At 43.6% G+C, this 20,281-nt stretch overlaps 1 long non-coding RNA gene across 1 annotated transcript; it reads left to right on the forward strand.

The window, feature by feature from the left end:
• The first annotated feature begins 2,514 nt into the window (after positions 1 to 2,514).
• LOC122904070 lies at positions 2,515 to 18,398 on the forward strand. Its single transcript, XR_006384144.1, has 3 exons — positions 2,515 to 2,713; positions 14,900 to 15,004; positions 16,448 to 18,398. It is a non-coding gene; the product is annotated as an uncharacterized LOC122904070 (long non-coding RNA).
• The last annotated feature ends 1,883 nt before the right edge of the window (positions 18,399 to 20,281 follow it).

Consider the following 20,281-nt stretch of genomic DNA (forward strand, 5'->3'; position numbering starts at 1 on the left):
CCCGGAGTGCAACGTGGGGCACGTTCTCCTCCCCACATCTGGGTAGAGGTGTGACCCTGAGGAGCCCCAAATTCCCTGAGAAGTCACGGGGCATGTAAAAGGAACCAGTTCTTTAAATGGTTCCCCAAGCACGCCAAAGGTGCTTTTCTAGAAAGAAAGGGAATCGATGAATGGCCACATGACCGGGATGCCTTCCTTCCCTCCCCCTTCCCCATGGAAAAGAAAGGAACAGCATTGCAAAGGTAGAGCCCGGATTATAAATACTGACTCTTTGATGGTTATTGCAATGTCTGCCAGCTTCCAGTCACCAAGAAAAAGGAAAGGAGCTGCATTTTTAAAAATATAAAGCCTTCTCACTGCTGGCCTAGTTTTTCCCTTTGTGTAAGGAAATATCTTGTATCATCTTTATAAGGGGAAAACCCTCTAAATCTGACCGAATGATGCAGAAAAGCCAAAAAAAAAAAAAAAAATTCATGGGAAGATTCTTACCTGTAAAATTCCTCCCATCCTCTCTTCTTAATTTACTCTGTCCTTCTCCCCATTTACCCCCCAATGGAAGGATAAATCACTGCTCCTTCCAACTGTTATCCTCAAGGATCTTTCTCTCCACTCTCCTCCCTCTGCACACTTGGTTGTTTATCTGACCCCTCCGGGTTTGCGGGGGCCTCTCCCCCGGCTTTGTCTCCTCCAACCCCCCACCCCCTCCTCGGCCAAGGCCTGCCAGCAGTGCTCGCTGGGCCTAGGAGTTGGTCCCGGCTCTGCCTCCTGTTCTGTTGTGTGCACTGGAATATTGATTTTTCAGTGTGTGCGCGCCGGCTCTGTAAAAATCAATATTTCAGTAGCTCGAGCACAGCCCAGGGCAGTGTAACGGAGCCGGCCTGCTGATGTAACGTGCGGGGTCCACCCTCGGCGATTGAGGTCAGTCAGAAAATGGCAGCGTGTTTTCTTCCTATTTCATTGTTTGTTGTTCCTCAACTTCCACGACAGAGGAACCGCAGCGCTGTTGGGGAACACACAAGCCGTATTAGAGAACGATCCACTCGTAGGGAGAAAGGAAAGGATGGAGAACCTCTGATTATCCGCTCTCAAAACTCCTACGTGTAACACTGGGGAGGAGGAAGTTATTGTAAGCCGTCAATCCTACCAGATTTCACAATGAGGAAATAACAAAGAGGCTTCCTCCAGGAAAGGGCTAGCTAGGGTTTGTTTTTTTTTTTTTACTGGGTTACAGATCATTATTAATCGGCAGCCCCTAAAATATGCTTCTGATTAGTGAGGACAAGAGATTTCTGGCATGATTTGAAGCGAAAAAATTGGTAATGGTACCACTTCAGGACTCTTCGTGTGCCCACGTGGAAAGACATTGGAATTGAGGCCAGGCCAGGAGGTGCTGACCACACACGCCCCACCAAAGGAAGCGTCTCTAGTCCAGGAGCTTTGTCTATAAATTAAAGGATTAAACCCAATATCTCTATAAACTCATCTATGGCCTAACATCTATAATCGTACAGAAAAAAATAATATAGATAAAACCTTCAAAAAATGCGATTAAGTCACGCATATAGCGTGGATAAGAAAAGTGGATTACTATAGGATGTATTGTGGAAATGGGAAGTAGGTATTTTCCTGCTCTGGGTGTGTGTTTTATTTCTTTTAAATTATATTCCAGTGCCATCTTATGGAGGATAATTTGGCCTTTCTTCCTTTCTTTTTTTTTTAAATGCACTTCTCTTGACTTAGCATTTCTAAGAGCTTTTCTTAAAGGAATTACTAATATTACTAGAAAGATGTGTATCACTGCCGATTTTAAAATACTGAGACATTAGAAACAACCTAAGTATCCAATAATAGGGAACTTAGTAAATATCATGGGGTAATGGTATATGGTGTGAAACACAACTATTTAATATGGTAGAGCTGAATGGGTATTAAAATAATGTGGAAGATTTGCATTTATTGCCATGTATGTACTATTTAAATCTGTATTTATAAATGTCTCACAGTGGTAAAGGATATGGGTTCTGGAGCCACATGGCTTGAGTTCATAACTCTATCATTAACTAGCTGTGTGGCTTTGTTCAGATGTCAACAAGGTGTATTTGTTTCCTATTGCTGCTATAACAGAATATCACAGTGACTTAAAACAACACAAATTTAATATCTTGCAATTTGGAACATCAGATTTCCAAAATGGGTTTCACTGGGCCAAAATCAAGGTGTGGACAGGGTTATGCTCCCTACAGAGGTTCAAGGCATGAATTTGTTTGCTTACCTTTTCTGAAGGCCGCCTACATTCCTTAACTTGTGGCTCCTTCTTCCATGTTCAAAGCACAATACTTCAACCTCTGTTTTTGTGATCATATCTCCTCCATGAATCCTACCTGCCTCCTTTTTAAAAGGATTCTTGCGATTTATTGGGCCAACCTGGCAAATCCAGGATAATCTCATCTCCAGATTCTTAATCACATCTGCAAAGTTCCTTTGACCCTGTTAACTGTCTTACTGTAGGTTCAAGAGAATAGGATGTGGACATCTTTGCAGCTGTTATTCTAGCTACCAGGTTGGGTAAAAATCAAGAAGTCAGCAGGGTTGTGTTCCTTTCTGAAGACTCTACAGGACACTGTCTTCTCACCTTTTCCAGCTTTCCAGCTTCTGCAGGCCGCTTGCATTCCTTGGCTCATGCTCCCTTCCTTCAACTTCAAAGCCAACAGTGGTAAGTCAAAGGCTTCTTTTTTCTTTCTTTCTTTTTTTTTTTTTTTTTAAAGGTTTTATTTATTTGACACAGAAAGAGAGAGAGAGAACAAGCAGTGGGAGCAGAAGGCAGAGGGAGAAGCAGAGGGAGAGGCTCCCAGCTGAGCAGGGAGCCCGATGTGGGACTCGATCCCATGACCCTGGGATGATGATCTGAGCTGAAGGCAGACGCTTAACTGACCCAGGCACCCAAAGGTCAAAGGCTTCTCAGACTATTACTCACACCCATATTGACTCCTTTTCCACATTTAAGAACCCTTGTGATTCCCTTGGACCTGCCTGAGTAATCCAGGACACTCTCCCTATTTTAAGATCAGCTTCTTAGCCACTTTAATTCCATCTGATACCTTGATTCTCCTTTGCCGTGTAACATGACATATATTCTTGGTTCCTGGGATAAGGATGTGGACATCTTTGGGAAGCTGTCATTCTGTCTGTCATACTCCGGAAAATGGTGACAATCTGTGTCATGAGGTTGTGAAGAACATCAAAGAATCAATGCGTGTCAAGTGTTTAGTACAGTGCCTGACATATAGTAAGCACTCCAATTTAGTCAGCCTATGGTAAGTGTTCCTTAATAATTATTTATTATAGTTACTATCTGGAAAGAAATGCAGGCTGTAAACAGTAGTTGCATCTAGAAGGTGGGATTAAATTTTTACAGTCTTCTTGTTGCTTATGTTTGTTTTTCCTTTTTCTACCATTAACACATATCACTTGGGGTACTTTAAAAAATTAATGAAAATGAGACAAATGAATAAAGAGGGGTTTCGTAGTATAATGAAGAAATAATTTAATTTGGAGTTAAAATATTTAGGTGCTCCTCTCAGCACAGCTGCTAACACAAATTGTGCTATTGGGCAGATTCTCTTACCTCTCTGCATTTCAGTTTTCCTCATCAGTCACATGATGGAGATGAACTGTATATTTTGCAAGGTCCTTCCGGTTCTTAGTGTATGAAGAATGCTCGAAAAATCAGTAAGAAAAAAAGCCAGGGGAATTGTATCCATTTCTTTCCCTTGTAGGGAAAGCATAAGCAAAAGAAGAAAAGCAAACAGCAGGTAAGCATAGGTCAATATGTGACGCCTCATTAGTAACAAGGAAATGTAATTTAAGTGAGATGTTTAGTGAGATACCATTTTATACCCACTAGGCTGGCAAAAATTCACAAGTCTGGGGGCACCTGGGTGGCTCAGTGGGTTAAAGCCTCTGCCTTCAGCTCAGGTCATGATCCCAGGGTCCTGGGATCGAGCCCTGCATTGGGCTCTCTGCTCAGCGGGGAGCCTGCTTCCCCTTCTCTCTCTGCCTGCCTCTCTGCCCACTTGTGATCTGTCAAATAAATAAATAAAATCTTAAAAAAAAATAGAATATGAGAAAGAGCAAAAAGTCTTAACAGAAGATAATATAAACTTATTACAAAAAAAATAAAAAATAAAATCTTAAAAAAAAAATTCACAAGTCTGACCACAAAAGCAATTGGAGATGATATAAATGAATTGGAATGTTTGCACAGTGCTGCTGGGAGTATGCATTGGTACAACTACTTGGGAAAACAATTTGGCATTATGTCGTATTGTTTATCACATAAAGGTGAACTTTCCCATAGGCTGGTGTCCAGTGTATCTACCCAGAGAAACTCAGACACTGGGAGACGTGTATGAGAATGGTCATAGCAGCCCTACTTAGAAGGTTGAAACAGAACAGCTCACAGCAAAATGTAAAATTTGTGGTCTGTTCACACAATGGATTATTCTGTAGTCGCGAAAATGAATGAACTACAGCTCCTGACATTGCTATGGATACGGTTTAGAAACATGTTAAGTAGGGAAAAAAAACAGGGACACCTGGGTGGCTCAGTGGGTTAAGCCTCTGCCTTCCACTCAGGTCATGATCTCAGGGTCTTGGGATCAAGCCCCGAATCAGGCTCTCTGCTCAGCGCGGGGAGCCTCCTTCCTCCTGTTTCTCTCTGCCTACTTGTGATCTCTGTCTGTCAAATAAAATCTTTAAAACAAAAAAAGTAGGAAAAAAACACATTCCAGGAGAATACAAATATGATACCATTTTTTAAGTCAAACAATGTATTTTTTTAAGGGATTCTTAATAAGTGATTAAAAAAAAAAAAAACAAAGAAATGGTAAGTGGAGAATTCAGGATAGGGACGACTGCTGAGGGAGTAGAGGGAAGGAAGGAAGGAGCATGTAACTGTCCGTGCTCCAGTTCTTAAACTGGTCAGGCTCATAAGTGCTCATTTCACTATGCTTCATAACTTGCATATCTGTGAGATGTATTTTTTGTATGTACAAACATTTGATTAAATTTTTTAAAAAAAGAATAGTGTTGGGGCGCCTGGGTGGCTCAGACGTTAAGCGGCTGCCTTTGGCTCAGGTCATGATCCCAGGATCCTGGGATGGAGCCCCACATGGGGTTTCTTCCCTGCTTGGCGGGAAGCCGGTTTCTCCCGCTCCCACTCCCCTTGCTTGTGTTCCCTCTCTCGCTGGGTCTGTCTCTGTCAAATAAATAAATAAATATATATATAAAAAAATAGTGCACAAGGGCTTCTGTATTCTGGTCCGGGGTGCTTTATTGCTCATAGTTGATGCTACAGTTTAACTTAGATTCCTTCCAGACTAATAAAATCGAACTCTGTTGCCAATTTGCTAGTTGTAATCCTCCTGGTTAAACAGACTTCTTAACAGCCACCTCCACGTGGGCTTGTGCAACAGTTGTTTTCAGTTTATGCTCCCAATGAACCTCCTATTCTCTGAGATCCATACCCTGAAGGGGGTTTTATGCCCGCAGAAGCAGGACCTCCAGAAGTCTCTTGCAGCTTGTCTTCTGCGGGCCCCCCAGACCCGGCTGTATTTTGCACACCTTCTGCAGGAGGGGCCGAGATACACGATCCATAAATTTCCTCTCCAGCCCAGGTGAATCGGTTACCCCCCTGATTCATTACAGTTCTGATTTCAGTGTTGAAGAATCCCATTCCCCATTCCCTTGACTTGCCCTCAGTCACTTCAGATGGTTCGTCCATCTGGTCATGGTCCCCAGGGGCTTGATCTAGAAGTCCTGCAGAGCCCTGGCATTCGTGTTACTTTTGACTTCATGTTACTTTTGACTTCCATCTTTGAAGCCACGATGCCGCGGTCTCCAAAGAACAAGGCAGCTGTGTTGATTTGGTTTTCTCCTTCCTGTGCTCGCTTCGGCAGCACATATACTAAAAATTGGTTTTCTCCTTCCTTCAGTGAAGAGCACTTATCAGGACTCAGGGCTGCCTTAAATACCAGCAGTTTCCAATGGGAGGACTGGCTTGCATTGGGTTTGCCAAGTGAAGCTGGTGCCAGGTGTGTGTGGGAGGATGGCTGAGGGGGTCTTCGGGGCAGCACTGACACCTGGCATCCGAACATCGGCACTTACATCCATCTTTGGACGTTGGACACTAGAGACACATCAGCTGGGTGGAGTACTGCTGTTTAAGACTCACTACCTTCTGTGAAATGGCCCTGACTCATTCACTACTTTGTGTGAGGTCTTCAGTTTGGGAGGCGAAGTTATTTTTTTTGTTGACGTTTTTATCATGAAAAATTCCCTAAAATACACAAATGGAAAAAGAATACCATATAAGTATACTCTATAAAATCTTTCTAAAAATTATATAAAGAGTGTAATGAAATCTGTTACCCATCACCAGTTTCAGTAATTATTAACTCATGAATGGCCTTGTTATTTTGCTCCCCACACCCCCTTCAGGGTTATTTTGAAACAAATTCCCAGTATCACGGGGTATAGATGTTGGGAATGCATCATCACAATAAGCAAGCTCAAAGATCCCAAGAGAGTATTATGAATGGTAATACTGAGCACAGTTTCTCTTTGCAACAAGATTTACAAGCTATTTATTTTTAGCAGTTAAATAATGAGAGGCCAAAGTTCTTCACACTCAAGACCACCTTTAACTTCCCTGCAAAAGCTCTTGAATAAATTCAAGATATGGAAAAGCAATGCAGGACTTTGTATTTGGGTAGTGGGGAGAGATAGAATGATTTAACTTTGTTCAGATTTCTATTTCTTCAGTCTCACCAAAAGAGTATTTAAAAAGTCAACAAAATAACCTGAGGTCTATTACAGTAATCTTAGCTGGTCTCTATAATCCATGCTACCTAATGTTATCTTTCTAAACTCCACCTTTGCCTATCCTTTTAGTAAATATAGGTGTCTATTATGTGCAAATTACTAGACACAGGAGGGAATTCAAAGACAAATCAGATGTGGCTTTTGTTCTGTAATGAAGAATTTGGTCTTTGTCTTTGGCTCCTGGGAGGGGTTTCTAAGTCCTTGGAATTTTCTGAGTGATAGGGGTACCTTTGTTACTCATGGTGGACCTCAGGAAGACAGATACCTGAGTTTATGATGATAAGATGACTCAGGGGGCTGGCTGGTCACGAGAGAAAAACCAACTATGTAATTAGAGGGTTGGGTCTTTGATCCAGATGGTACCAACCTGATCTCTATGCAAGAAAGAAGAACTTGAGATTTAATGATTCAATCAATCAGGCCCAAATAATGAAACCGCACTAAAAATTTTTGACACCCAAAGCTCAGATGAGTTTCCTGGCTGGTGAACACATCGGTGTGCCCAGAGGATGATGCATCCTAAGCCCACACTAAGAAGACACGAAAGCTGTGTTTGGGACCCTTACCCTTAGTGTCCCTTCGTTTGGCTAGTCCTGATTTACAATCTTTTTAAAACTGTAATCATAAGCAGACCACTTTCCTAAGTTCTATGAGTCCTTCTAGCGAATTCTCAAACTTCAGGAACTCATGAGACCCCCTGAATTTGTAGCTGGTGGATCAGAAGGGCAGGTGGCCTGGGGATCTCCTACGGGGCAGCTGGTGTTTGAACCTAAAGTGAGAATAGTTTTGTTGAGGACTGTGCCCTTCACCTGTGGAGTCTGCAGGAGCTCAGAACTGCACTGCGGTGTTATATAGCTCGTGCCTTCAGAAACTCACAGATTAGTAGAGAAGGTATGATATAGATGTGAATGAAATTAAAAGCATCATGCAATGGTGGGGGGGCCTGAGTGACTCAGTAGGCTAAGTGTTCCACTCTGGTTCTCAGCTCAAGCCCTGATCTCAGGGCCATGGGTTCAAAACCTGCCTAGTTATGCAAGAGTTACAGATGTGCTTCAAGAAACAAGAGACCAGAAAAAGAACTCAGAACTAGGGAAACTGGAGGAGGTGTTGGGGAAAAGATGGCCCTTGCCTGGAAAGATGAGTGAGATTTGGACTTCCAGAAATTTTAATAAACATTTATTGAGTGCTTACTCTGAATCAAGCTTTGTTGTAGAGCCTTACATATAATGAATTATTTAACACACACAGTCCTATGAAGTTGCATTTGTATTATCTCTCTTGTACAGCAGAGTGCATTGAGGCACCCAGAGATGGAACACCTTGCCAGAGGTTGCAGAGCTAATAAGTGGAGAGCTGAGATTTGAACACAAACAGTATGAGTCTGGCAACCACATGTTTAACAACTACTCTTGACTGCCATTCAAGTCAGAGGAAAGAACACTGCAGGAGGAAGGAAGAGCAGAAACAGATGGGAAGACAGTGGTAAAGACATAAAGGAAAAGGAATAATGTTGGATAGGTACTTTGAATGCCAAACTAAGGGCTCTGAACTTGACTCAGGAGGCATTGGGACACCAAAGGTTGTGTTTTGTTTAGATTTTATTTCTGTATTTGACAAAGAGAAAGAGAGCAGGCAGAAACAGGGAGCTACAGAGGGAGAGGGAAAGCAGGCTTCCCACTGAGCAGGGAGCCTGACGTGGGGCTTGACCCTGAGATCATGACCTGAGCCAAACGAAGACACTAACTGACTGAGCCACCCAGGTGCCCCATTTTTGGGGAGGGGAACACCAAAGCTTGTTAAGGATGGGGCTTTGTCATGAGATTCTCTAGACTTCTAGGTACTGTAATCATTTAAGGAATTACCATCGAAAGCATGGTCTGCTCCTCCAAACCAGGAGGCTGCTCTTCCCTCCTAAAGAACAGATCACTTTCTAACTGATACCCTAGTTGTGATACATAGACTAGAGGCTCCAAGGGAGAACCTCTCGTTCTCAATTTTTAATCTTTCCTGGCAGCTAGCCTAATGTACACCATAGGCTTGCGAGTGTTTGCAGAGCAAGTGGATATTATACTAGGTTGTACCGTATCAAGTTGCTGATAGTTGACCCATTTCAACCTACAAGAATGGCAATTCATTATGGTTTCAAATTATTTTAAGACATTGCATTACAGTTATTCACAAAGACTGATCGGTGTTAAAATTCAAGTACATTACTGCTAAAGGCTTAAAGTAGGCATTAGAAACTTTGTAAGGGACTATTGTTTGATTACAAACAATGTTGTACAGAATTTAAACTAGAATATATATATGTGTATATATATGTGTGTGTGTATATATATGTGTATATATTTGTATACACACATATAAATGAATATTGTAGTGTAGTGTATATATATAGATATATATTGTATCTATATGTATAAATAATATACATATATTAGCATGTCATGGAATATATGCATTGTGTATATACATAGAACTGTGTCCATGCAATCTGATCTTGGTGTCAAATCAGAAGGGGAACGTCCTTCAGATCCTGTTTATAAACATGAGGTAAAGCTCAGTACAATAGATCAAAAATGAAGAGGGGGAAGGAGAAACAAGAAAACTGGATAAACTTTATCTCATAGTTGATGTGGGATACAGTGTTTCAGAGAGGAGTCTTTCTCAAGGGTCACAAAGAGGTTGAAGAGCTGTCTTCAACCAAGAAGTTAGGAAATTGTAAAAATTAGGTAGATGTCCCATGGGAGATGACGCCATCCATCAAAGAAAGATGAGCTGATGTCAGTGGCCTTCCTAAAGCAGTAGAGACCTGCCCACCTCCGGACCCTCTCACTGAGCTCCTGGCTGCTTCCACGGGGGGTTGGAAGGATAAACCCCCAAGGAGGGCCACCATCTGTGCACCTTAATGACAGGGGCGAACAATGACTCAGACGGTGCGAGTCAAGCCTGGAGCAACCCAGAATCTGCAGGCACCCCAGCCTTCTAGGGAGGAAGTTTGTATCTATCTGAGAACCACAATTCAAGGAAAAGGGGAATTACAGTAGATCTAAAGTAGAATTAAAGTAGAAACTCAACTCAAAATCCTGTCCGGCTAGTCTGTCTTTATTCAGTGTGTTTGTTTAGTTTAATTGAACAGGGAGACTGTAGGAGGCGATTTATTCCCAGAAGCGGGTCAGACCTGCTTGTTGCTTGCTGGTTTTCCTGAAACAAACCCACTGGTGGGAAAGGTTTTTCCTAAAGATTCTCTGCCAAACAAAGTGCTCTAAACGAAACATTAATAGAGATTGTGATTTCCAAGCCAAAGAAGTAGAGAAGCTGGGTCACATAGGTGATCATCTGATTTTCATTTGCACACAAAGGTGCTCGCTCAGAGCATCTGAAGGTAAGGCCAAATTGAAGTGCAAATGCCCCCCCCCATTAAAAAATCTATCTATATTGATCAAATGGCATCAGGTGTATCTTCCATTTACAAATCACCAGGCAGTTCTGTTACAAATTCCAAGCTATTTAACTTCTCTAACACCATAGTCAGAAAACCCCTAGCTTCTAATCATTAAACTTCAGAATCAGCACTGATTTTGTCCCTCAGATGCTGATCTTAAAAAGGGAGACCTATCACATAGCTTGCTAATACTCTGCTGAAGATGCACAAGCCCCCTTTTGAACCTTTAGAACCTTTTGAAAATCAACCTCCCACTATGCCCGCATCGAAGAACCACACCGTTATGTACCCTCGACCTCTCTTGAAATCCCTCAGTTTTGTGTTCCATGAAAGTAAAGTACATTTCTAGTAGAATCGCTCTTCTTTTTCTCCAGGTTTTCAGTTTTCTTTACGAGGGAGGAGAGATTTGAGGAATCAGGTCTCCAAGCTGGGATGTCCTACCGGGTCTTGATTGCCATCCTACAAAGAATGGAGGGCCCTGATCAGCCCCCCAGGTGCTTGCTCTTGTGTTGTTCTCTGCCCCCCTGTTTTGCTCCCCTGCTCTAACATGAGGAAGAGCTTGTTTTTCCAGAAGCCCCTCTTGCCAGGAGACATCAAAAAGCCCAAGGACTCAGGAAAACCATATAGCACAGACTTCTCAAAAGAGAAGCTAGTATTAAATTCTCAGAACCTTTCCCCCTGATTTTCCATCTACTTAATACCTCATTCCCATTGAGGCTAAAGGGTCTGGACATACTTGTTTTCCTGGCTTTTATGGCTTCCCTCCCCTCTTGCTTCTCTCCACTCTATGGCATTTTCCGGCTTTTTTAGGTGATAAAATAATGGCATAGCCACTCACTCTGCTGGAGCCCTGCCCCGAAATAGATGAAATAATTCCCCCACCCCACACTCAGAGCTTCCCACCCTCCCTTACCCTTCCTCTGACCATCTGACCTGCTTACTCCATGATTTGTCTCCCCTTTCTCCTGGTAACTGTAAGCTCCCTGAGGACAGAAACTTTGTCCTTCACCCCAGAGGGTCTCCAGAGAACCAGCACACACACATGTTGTCAGCATTCTCTAAATATATGTTAAATGAGTCAATAAATGAGCTGAGAGTAGATGATATAAAGAAAGACAGTGAAGGACAAACTTGCATAAAAGAAACTTTCTAATACTTTTTCATGTGACAGTGTGTTGAATATCTAGCAAAGAGTTACCCAGCAGGCACTAAAACTGTCAAGAACATTCTAAACCTGCCCCAAAATACAGTAGGGAAAAAAGATGGCTTCTACTTTCAGAAATACATTCTTTGTGAGAATTTTTTATTTTTTAAAGAAATAATCTGTTAGTCAAAATATGGGAAACCTTTCTATTTAAAGTGTATAAAATACACTTTTCCTATCATCAAATTCAATGAATTTTTCTTTCTTTGTGTGTCTCAATCTCCACCAACCTGATATGCCTCTAAATAATAATACTTTTATTATTTCTGGAGAAAGGTCACCTTCACCAAAGACCTGTAAATGGCTCCTATGCCTTTTTAAGCAATTTCTTTTAAAATATTAACTACAGAGGGACCCCTGGTTGGCTCAGTCAGTTAAGCTCCCACCTTTGGCTCAGGTCATGATCCCAAGGTCCTAGGATCAAGTCCTGCCCTGGTTTCCCTGTTCAGCGGGGAGCCTGCGTCTCCCTCTGCCCCTCCCCCCCTCCATTCTCTCTCATTGTTTCTCCCTCTGTCTCGCAAAAATACATAAATAAATAAATCTTTAAAAAATATTATTTTGACTACAGAATCATATGGTACTTTCTAAAAGCCTCCAAGCCAGTCAGAAAGTTCATTTCTCCAAGAAAATGAAAGAAGGGGAAATAGAGGAGACTATGCTGGAACTCATTTAATCTTCTAGGTTGGTTCACTTTTTATAATTTTATTTCTCCTTATATTGTCAATGTCACAATATAGTGTTGGATTTCTCGAGGATCAGGGCCTCTGTTGTTAAAGCAAAAGCTGATGAGTGTATTGTAAACACAGCTCCATTGAAATTAACCAACCTATACAGCCCAGATAGCTCTACTCCAGATTCGGTTTTGTTTCTTGTATATGAGTTGGGCTGTCAGAGTTGGTACTGACGCTCAGGCTTACTTCTACTCACCAATGGCATTGGGACTGCAAGACTCAGGGACACCAGCACAGAAGAGCTTTTTGCAGGACGCACAATACCTCGAGATCCAGCGTTCTGCTCCTCTCGCTTGGAGTTCTGCCCTCCTTTTGGCTGACCAGGCACCACTCAGTCGCTTTCCCCTTTACGCTTCAGTAACACTTCCAACCAATCTTCCTACAGCATCTAACAGAGTTTTGCCTTCAAGAATTGACACCCAAGGGGCATCTGGGTGGCTCAGTCAGTTAAGCATCTGCCTTTGGCTCAGGTCATGATCCCAGGGTCCTCGGATCGAGCCCCACATTGGGCTCCCTTTTCAGGGGGGAGCCTGTTTCTCTCCCTCTCTGCCTGCCGCTCCCTCTGCTTATGCTCTCTTTCTCCGTAAAATAAATAAAATAAAATCTTAAAAAAAGTTGACACCCATATAGCTCATATGGCACCTTTGTGTAAATTAGACACAGACACCCCCTTCCTCTGGGGGAGGCAGAGAAGGGTGGGATATTACCAACCATGTATTTTCATCAAGTTGAGGGAGATTAACAGGGCAAGGAGGACATTCATCTTCCTTCCGCTTCAGCCCGCACCTCCACCACGAAACAGGAGAGGGATCGGTCGACAACAACATTTTTTTGTTAAGTTCAGTTGTGAGATATATCTTGTTAACAGGAGTGAGGTCTTTTCATGTAAAAACCAAATCTCTTCCCGAATAAATGAAACCAGGGCAGCATTTTGTGTGAGTTTTTTTGTTTGTTTGTTTGTTTTGTTTTTTTTTTTTAAAGAGACAAGGCCGTTGATTTTCAAGTGCATGCGTTGCGAGTCGTCAGCCATACAGGGATCTTTCACTTTGTTAGCGACGGTCTTGTGCTTTGGCTTTTCAAAGAGAACATGAGAAAAAATGCAACGGTGCTTTCTTCTCGGGCCTGAGACCATTCCAAAAATAACCTGATCATTTCTCCCTCCTGGGAGCTCTTTGGGGGAAGGAGGGAGACTGCAGGGGAGAAGGGAAGGGACCGAAGTGTGAGAAGGTAGTATTATAGGAATCTTCACAGTGTCCTGGAGAACCTTCTGGGTGAACTGGTGCCCTGGACACTCCTCTCCTTGGTCTGGGCCAATAGGGAGTACTCTCCGGAGAGTCCTTCTCTCAGTGAGCTAGAGGCTCATCCCGATGAGGGGAGATACATAGGCCTCTCCACTCCCTTTCTCCCAGCCATGCTCTGGCTCCTTAGACGACATGCGTTGCTCCACATAACAGCGTGACTACGGGGCCCCATTTCAGGGAGTCGTAGGTCTTAACCCTAGAGCTCATTTATTTCAGTATTTTCAAGCCTCTCTGACATCACCTCATGGTAAGAAAAACTTTTGCATTGCAGCGCTGTACACACATGACTATGTAAACCTTGATTTAACCGAAACAAAAATTTTTGGAAATAACATTTAGTCCCACAACAAGGAATGTGCTCTAATACTATCTATACTAGTCTTAAAAAAAAAAAAAATGCTGACCAGGGCACCTGGGTAGCTCAGTCGGTTAAGCATTGGACTCTTGATTTCAACTCAGGTCATGATCTCAGGGTCCTCGGGTCGAGTCCCACGCCGGTCCTTGGGTCGAGTCCCTGTGTAAGATTTTAAAAAATGCTGATCACAACTCAGTAAATGGATTTCATAATTCACTAAGAGGCTGAAGCCTACAGGTTGGGACTCACTGATCTATTTTAATCCTCTTAGGTCATAGAACAGGAAACCCAAGTCAAAAATATTAAGTGATCTGGACAAGGTTACACAGCTACTGCTTGATGGCAGAACCAGGATGAAAATCAGGAGGTGAAACCGTCTAACTCAGCTAATTATTAATAATAAACACTGTCCTTGCAGGACAATGAGCAGATGCTGTGCTAGTCCTCTGAAGGGTGCCCTATTACAGAAACACATAGATTTTGTGTTCATGGCAGAAAATCGAAGTTACTCAAGGGAGAACTACAAAAGAATGACATCCGTCTGGGCACCAGGGTGGCTCAGCAGGCTTCTGCTCAAGTTGAGATCTCAGGGTTGTGGGATGCAGTCCCAGCTTGGGCTCCGAGCTCAGTGGGGAGTCTGCTTAAGATGCTTTCTCCTTCTGCCCTCTGCCCCGTGTGTTCTCTCTCTTTCTGTCAAATAAATAAATCCATCCTTAAAAATAAATAAATAAATAAATAGAGTGCCCAAATCCTCATACACAAATCATTTTCGGTTGAAACTTCGGTGTCTAGAGGGCTGTCTTTCTGTGTATATAAATATATAGAGAAATATAAATATTGTATTCATTATATATATACTATATATTTATTACAAATCTTAAAAATATAAATTATACATAATTATATATTTGTATAAATTATATGTATATACACATATATATATATATGGTATGTTTGTTTTATGAATGTTTCAAATTACAGCTGCAACTAGATTCCAGTTTGCTGGCTCATGTAAGCTTCCCTGCACGGACATCTACAGTGCAAAAACAAAAAGCCTGAGCAACGAGTCCTTCCAGTGATGTTTAGGTAAGCCTAGTCAAATAAGGGCTGGTGGGCATCTCTGTGGTGAAAAGGGGCCTCTCAGTAAGACACTAGGGGACTCCACTGAGGTGCAAACGTGAGGGTGTGGTCCTCTGAGACAAAGAGCCATCCAGCAATAGTAAGAGACTGGCCCAGCCTCAGCAAAGCTCAGCCACCTCGCAGCCCATCCTTCCTGGAGGATTCCCCAACGCGGGTTTCACCTATAGTAACTGCCGTTGGCTCTGACCTTATTATCTCGCCAAAAGTAGTATTTCCATTGAGATAATTGAATCATTAAAAATGAAGCCCTAAATTTTAGCAACCAGCATATTTTCCTTCAATAAAAGCTTGTGTGTCTTCCTGTTCCACCCAATTTTTATCCTGTTTCAAACACACACACACACACACACACAAACAATCCACAAAACATCTGCTTCAGCCAGAGCAAATCCTCTCTCTTCCTCTCTCCTTCTCCCTCTCTGTCTTTCTCTCACCAGAAACAAGACTGATCTCCAACCTGCCCAGGATACAAAACTGAGGATGCGGCATGCTGAATTTGCCTGTGGCTTTTTTTTTTTCCCCATTGATAAGGCACCCATTCACCGGTTCATGTGTCAGCTGATGAAAGCAGCAATGACCTTTTCCAACAATTGGCCTCTGTCTTTACGTTGGCTTTCTGCACTTGACTGGGAGCCATGAAGATCACCTTTAGGGCACCTTTCAACCTATTCCTGTGAAATGGCAACCGAACAGAAAATGAACCAGAAGTAAACGGACATGTGTGGCTATGCTGAGGAATAGATATGGGTGCTTTTAGCTTATGAACGTGAAAATGTCATAGGTTGTTTCTGAACATGTTCCAGCTGGAGGCAAAAAAATGCTTTGGGGGTAAACATATGGGCCACTTGTGCAGAGCACTGAAGATTAGGTATGAAAGTTATATATACGCAAAATTACCACCGAAATTCCTGCTGTGATCGTTATGAAATTGCCCTGGAGTGTGGGTTTCTGGCTCACCTTCCACGCTATCCAATTCCTTTCATAAAACCCTCGGGAACATTATCCCCTCTTCCCTTGGTCTACCATACCTTGCCACAGCATGGTAAATGTCATGACTATTCCAAGCCTACCTGCCGGGACAACTGAGTAAGAAATTATTCCTTTCTGAGGGAACAGGGAGAATAAATCAAAAGATTTGACAATAACCTTTAAAAATCAGTTTTTAAAAAGTGGTACACTTCAGTGCTTTCTAAAGACAGCCATCTTTAATAGAACGTCACTGTGTTTGCTTTGGCAGACACATGTTGACTCTTGCAATGGGCAGCTTCCGTCCATATCCGTATTTGTGGCACATATGTCAGAACGTAATCCATCCCTGTGTCTGTGAAGGGATCAGCAGTGACAAGTTCTTGTTTCCTTCTCATTATATTGCTTTACTTCTTTTCAAAGAATGACACGGAAATTGCCACGAGATGGAGAATAATCAGTCCTCAGAAGAAAATAGAAGAACAGCTCTTACAGCTGAGTGGAATGATGGCGTATATAACGTTTGCTTCACTTCTCATTTTCTCTTCGAGTGACGCCATCTAACAGTGCGATTCAGTATTACCAAGGAGGCGGCGTTTCACAGAACGACTACTAGCATGGCGGATAGAAGGCTCCACAAGCCAGATTTGCTGCTAATGACACTAACAATTCTGCAACATGAAGAAGAAGAAGAAGAAGGTCATCAGGTATTATTTCCAAAAGGGATACGTACTTTTGAAGAAATAATATTGCCTTTTCTCTGACGTTCATGCTCCAGTTTGTCCCCAACAGACAGATGTGAGGAAGAACCTGTATCCATACTCAAAACAATACACTTGCTTTAATGTCAGTCCCAGGTGAAGTGAAACCAGCCAGGAAGAACATGGCAACCTCTCTGGTCTTTAATAATCAGTAGTTCTCAAAAGACCAGGCCTATATTATTGTTATTCCAGCAAGTTGACCATTTACAAATAGATCATCTCCAAATTTTTCATTTTGTATCTTTGGACTAGAGAGTGTCCTCTATAGGGGCCCATATATGCAGTATGGAAAGGATAAGAGGGTCCCAGACCGGCCATAGACATCTAATTCATTGGTTATGGTGATGATGTTGGGAGATCAAAGAAGTATGAAGGATTCAAAGAGTAGTACTCTGCCTTGGGAAGATAATCTGTGGCACAAAATCCAAAAATAATCCCCTTATAATTTCTGCTATTTTCAGGAAGGGAGGGAGGGAAGGAGGAAGGAAGGAATAATTAAATCAGCCATGGCCCAGCCAAGAAGCAGAAACCATTTTGAGTATTTTGGTTTCTGAGCAGCTGCTAGAAGGTGACAAGGCAACCCAGAAATTAGCAGTGGCAAGAACTTGCTACCACCGCTAGGGTAGAGGGGCAAAAGGAGTAGATGGTGCTACCAGAATCCAGAAGCCAGCTCACCCTCTGGAAGCAGGAATCACAGTGTGCTAGACTAGGAGAGGAAGGGGGGTGCTGCGTCCACGAAGGAGAGGCCATGGAAGCCATCAGGGATCATGTATGGATTCAAGGAAGGACAAGGAGAAATATCATGGCTTCTCCCTTCCTCCCACCATCCAGTTCCCATTGGTGCCTTCCATTGACCAAACTCGGCCAGAAACCAGCTGACACAGGATCCTAGGAAACTCAGCCTGCAGGGGTCAGTCTCCTGCAATATAGAGCTGAGCAGGGAAGGGTAAGAAATGGATCTGAGGGCTCACAGACCAGGCCAGGCACACTAGCCAACTAACGGAAAAGAAGGGGGTGGGGGTGGACTCTAACCTCAGTTCCAGCAAATTCAACAGGAAGAGGTTACTTATTAGCTCTGAGAACAAGGACCATGTGTGATCTACATGAAAAGTCAAGTCACAATACAACTCAAATAACACTGCCAGGCATCAGTATGAAAGATGCTGCACGAGAAACCATGACACCTCTCATGAGATGGGGGAGACCATGTTTGAACTGACTGGGTTCTGGTTGAGAAAGAAGGGAGGTCAGGATGAAACCGAGGCTTCCAGGACAGAACAGGCACCATCTGCAGAGACAGATGTTGTACTGGGTTGTTGTACAGACAACAGGTGTTGTACTGGGTCAAAAGATAAATGAAACCCGAGGAAAGGCAGTGGACTCCTCAGTGGGGAGGGGCAGGTGTGACCCGGGCTCTTACCGGAAGGGCGGGTGTGTAGACGAGAAGGCGCGCTGCGGAGCTTCAGTGACCAGGTGCAGTCCGGTTGTAAAGTTTGACAATGAATGGAAAGACGAGCTTGCTGGGTGGCAGCTTTCCGCAAAGGATCTCATTGGAAAACAGAAAGAAGAGCGAGTAGAGTCTAACACCGAGGGCAGAGAATCCACGCAATCAGTCTCCTGCCAGGCTCCCTGGTAGTCTGCAAGCTGCTCAGGGTCGGGGGGGGGTGGGGATTTGCACTTCATCTGTCTTAGCATTCCCCGGGCTTCAAGCAGTGTGTGTGGCGCACTGTAGGTACTGCTTGTGCAGTGGTTGAATGAATGACTGTGCTGACATGAATCCCCACTCAGCTGGGGTGACTGAACCACCGAGAATGCGTGGAAAATGATCCGAGGTGATGTGGCAGCGTGGTGGCACGCCGGAAACCCCCGGCGGCAGCCAGATCCGTGTGGGCAGCTGCAGGCAGAAAATGAGACGGTTCTTTCTGAGCAAGTACGAAGTGTCAGAAATAGCACAGGCTGATGCAAATGGCCCCAGCTGCACAGCAAGGGATGGAGGGTGTGCTGGGCACAAAACACACTCGTGCCCACCCGGGTCTTCCCAGCTCTAGCCTCAGCTCCAGACGCCCAGGGGCTGCAGTCCAGAGCCGAGACCCGCGGAGTGGGCACAGGATGGCCACTGCTGTCCCAAGGCTTCAGAAGGCTGCTCCCGGGGAGTTTGCCTTGAAGAGCCTGCCCTTCCCATATTACCTGACTGGGAAAGCATCCCAAGCACAGAGCTGGTTTCAAGAAGAAATTAAAATACCATTAAGAAATGACCGATATGTCAAGTGGCCACATCATGAACGTGCAGCATCTTTCATGCAGGGATTTTGAGCGTGACCCTCCATCTCCAAGGGTAGCCAACTTTCTCCTTTAGAGAGGCGGGTTAACGGGACCCCAGCGATGCGAGATCACTCCTGGATGTGTGTTGCTTCCTTAAAACCTCTCACCAGGACCGGAGCGGGGGTGGGGGTGTGTGTGGGGGGGCGCCTAATAAAACCCAGAAGACAGTGCTGATTATTGGCTTTTTTTTTTTTTTATTGGCTTTTGAGAGAAGGAGCCACACCCGATTCATGTTTGTTTAGAGTTTTCCTGCCCCCAAGGCAGGAATAGAGCCCAGAGCCTGCTTGACGCAGACTCAGAAATTTAGGTGGAAAAGTCCCATCAGAGACGCTATAAAAATTCTCCAAATTAAATTTTGAAAGAAAGTGAAGAATACCAGATACATTCAGTTATACTAACAACGTACTGAATATAAGCGAAGCTCCAGGATCCTCACTGAGCGACGAAACAGTCCCTGCCCAACCCCGCACACCGACCAGCAGTCAGGACACCGCTGCTGGGTGTAACCAAAGCCTCGATCTTACTTTTATTTATTTATTTTCCACCTTCTGCCCTAAAAGATTTGAGGTGACCTACAAGAATACACACATCAAAAGGAGAGTTTGAAAGCGTTTCGGTTTCCCAGGGTTGCCATCACAAACCACCGCAAGATGAAGGGCTTCAACAACAGGAATGTATTGTCTCACAGTTCTGAAGGCTCGAAGTACCAAATCGGGTTTGGGCAAGGTGGGTTCCTTCTGGAAGAGCTGGGGAAGGATCTCTTCCAGGCCTTCTCCTTTTTTCTGGGGGTCTCTTGGCTTTTCATAGCATAACTACAGTCTTCTCATGGCATTCTTGCCGTGTGTGCGTCAGCATCCAAATTTCCCCCTTTTCAGAACACCCGTCTTATTGGACGTGGGGCCCACTGTGATTTCATCTTACCTAAGTTCATCTGCAAGGACCCTGTTTCCAAATAGGATCACATTCTGAGGTCCTGGGGGTTAGGACTTCAACACAGGAATTTTGAAGGGATTCGATCCAACCTATCACAGAAAATGTAAATGAAGAAAGCGTGGAGGACTTTCCAGAAGACAGAATATACACATCCATCCACTCACCTTCCTGAAGTCTCAGCAAATGACTCAAGTGGTAATACCAAGTTATTAGGCCGCAAGCAGAAAGAGGCTCCAGAAAA

The sequence above is a fragment of the Neovison vison genome, chromosome 4 (genome assembly GCF_020171115.1).
Source record: "Neovison vison isolate M4711 chromosome 4, ASM_NN_V1, whole genome shotgun sequence".
Taxonomy (NCBI): domain Eukaryota; kingdom Metazoa; phylum Chordata; class Mammalia; order Carnivora; family Mustelidae; genus Neogale; species Neogale vison.